Below are 2,816 nucleotides of genomic sequence, written 5' to 3' on the forward strand. Positions count from 1 at the left end.
TAAAGATAATGTCCCATGAAAAATGAAGACTATTTCAAACAATCTCAGGAGTGATTTTTCCTCCAGACATACTTCAGCCACAGCTGAGCGCTTTTGGTACCCATTACTGTGTCACAAGAAAAAGTCTTGTCTCAGGGGTCAGAGTTACTAAAACTTACAGGTTTTACTGCTCCATCAAGGATGTCCTTAAGTGAGCTTTCCTTTGTGCTTTCTCTGAGTGCATGTGATGACGGAGAGGATGAATAATCCTAAGTGTGGTACCCTGCCTGATCTCTGCCATCACCGTCATCTTACCCATCACCACCTTAGCATCAGCACCACAAATGCCAACATGGAGAAGAGGGAAAGGGGCATCGTAATATTATTATCAAAGTTTGAAAAACAGTAATTCATCCATTTTACTGGGAGAGATGTTGCACATGCTATGACACACCTGTGGAGGTCAGAGAAGGTTCCTGCGTTCCACCAAGCCGGCGTCAGAGACAGGACTTGGGCCATCGGGCATGTCAGCAGGTGACTGTGTCTACTGAGTTACTTTCATTGTAAGAATGCTTCTGACCCTGGAGACCCTCTGCAGCCTCTATGCTATTCTACGAGTTGTGATCTCATTGACTACCCACCTTTAGCAAGCCTTGGTCTTAGATGGCATTTACATCTGTGAACCAGCACTTATGAAACATCTCAGAATGTATGCCTTTATTTTTAAAGAACCTAAATAGGACTCACGTATTTGACAAACGATAGAGATGGGGTGGGAAGGGTACTATGCTTTTTAAGAAATATGTAGTCTGAAAAGCCCAGTGAATCAAATACAACATTTGAGTTTAAGAATCCAAACTAATTGTTCCTGGCTATATGTACCCAAACATACTATCGAATTTTGAGTTTGTGTTTTGTTGTGATGATCTCCGTACTTATCTTCCTAACATTTAGTGGGCTAACATTCCAGCAATTAAGGGTGGTTACAAATGACCTTGAAGCGGTTTGTCTGCCGTTCAGACACCAACCTGAGATTTAAATAGAAGAGCCTCTGTTTATTTCTATTTCCCATTGTTATGTCTTACTTCAAATAATTTTTGGAAAAGGTGGAGGTATGAATAAATTCCATTTAAAATGCTCTTGGCTGTTGATGGAACACCTATATAATTAAAAGTCGACAGCTTTTGCCAGCATGCCTTTAAAAGGTCGCAGGAAATGTACTCAGCTGGAGGAAGGGCCAAAAGTATGTTTTCAATTACAGTGTACTAAGTACTATGAATGGTCACTGCAGTTTCAGGAAAAGGTGGTGCTGTGTCCATTTGGAGTTGTGATCCTGATGTCCTAGGTAAAAGTTCTGAGAAAGCTGTGGTCAGTCTCAGGATCAATGTGTTTATCTCTCCTTAGGCTCGACAAGCCCACAGCAGTCTGCCTGGAACAGACGTGCTTCAAACCTCATACACACACAGCCCAAGGCACGGCACACTGGTCTTGATCAATCTATCTCAGATCATTACACAGGGACATTTAACTGTCTCTTTTCATTTGTTAGTTTTTCTTATTTTGAGACAGAGTCTCACTCGTAGCCCTGGCTAGTCTGGAGCTTGCTATGTAGACCAGGCTGGCCTCCAATGGGGATCTGCCTGCCTCTGCCTCTCCAGTGCTGGAATCAAAGGCACTGGTCACCATGCCTGCTTTTAACTACCATTTAAAAACAATTTTTTTGTATTTTGGAATTGGTTTAAGGTTGATGTTCCAGTTTGGATATTGCACTGTTTCGGAAGGCATTTAAACCTGCTTCAAATAGCATCGCCACCTTGGAGTGCCAAGTGTGTTGGTAGGCGTCAGCAAGAAGGGGTTCATCTTGGGAATTCACTATTAATGAAAGCCATCTTTTGGGAGACACAGTCTCCTCTACAGTTTCCTAGTGAAAACAGTATAAAGCTTTTGTCATTTAAAGGAAACGTAACCAAGCCTAACCCCAGTGGCTCTCTTTGACACCACTGGAGACTTCTAAGTCTCATTAGTCACTTGTGTCACCTGATCGAATGCCATTTTAAACTTTTGTGTCTTCACTAGGCTCCATCTTCTGATGAAAACATCTATTTAAAAATTGGTAGGAAAATATTTAACATAAGATGATGAGTCGATTTTTTAAAGCTCAAAAGGGAAGATGTCGTTTAAATAATGCACCTTTTTTATTTTTTAGCTCTGACTCATGACATATAATGTATTCCACCAAGTTCAAAGTTTCCCTTTACAGAGAGTTTTATGAAACAGCTCTTCTTCAGACCAATTTTTTTTTACTTCAATTATAGTAGCAGATTTTGGAGTTTTAAATCATTAACAACCTCCCAGTGAACTTGTATCCACATGGCTTACAGTCAGAGAGAGAGAGAGACCCGTTCCCTTCACTGAGTACCTTTTGTGAGGCGACGCATCCTTTTCTGTTTTCCCTCTTTATGTGTCTCTTTGAAGCAAGATGTGTGATTTCTAAAGTAATGAAAGTATATGGCTTAATGAAGACTGCTGTCTGAGCTCAAACTACACACTAGAATTGCTTCAGGGTAAGCCTCAGTTACCTGTGTTCTGGGGGGTGGGGTGGGGGAAGGCGGGGAGTGAATCACAGAAGTCAAGATCACTGTGTGCACTGTAGGAATAGCCCTGTGGCAGTTGAGTCAACCCTCGGGGGTGACCTAATCTTATTTTCCCTCTTTATTAAGAACCTGTAATTTTAGTTTTGGCTGAATTTTCAAATGTTAACTTCACCGGACCCTCTAAAATTGGGTATCCATGCCACCCATCCCCTGATCCCACCCTATGCTATCTTTTAAATTTTT

Source organism: Mus caroli, chromosome 8 (genome assembly GCF_900094665.2).
Source record: "Mus caroli chromosome 8, CAROLI_EIJ_v1.1, whole genome shotgun sequence".
NCBI lineage: Eukaryota > Metazoa > Chordata > Mammalia > Rodentia > Muridae > Mus > Mus caroli.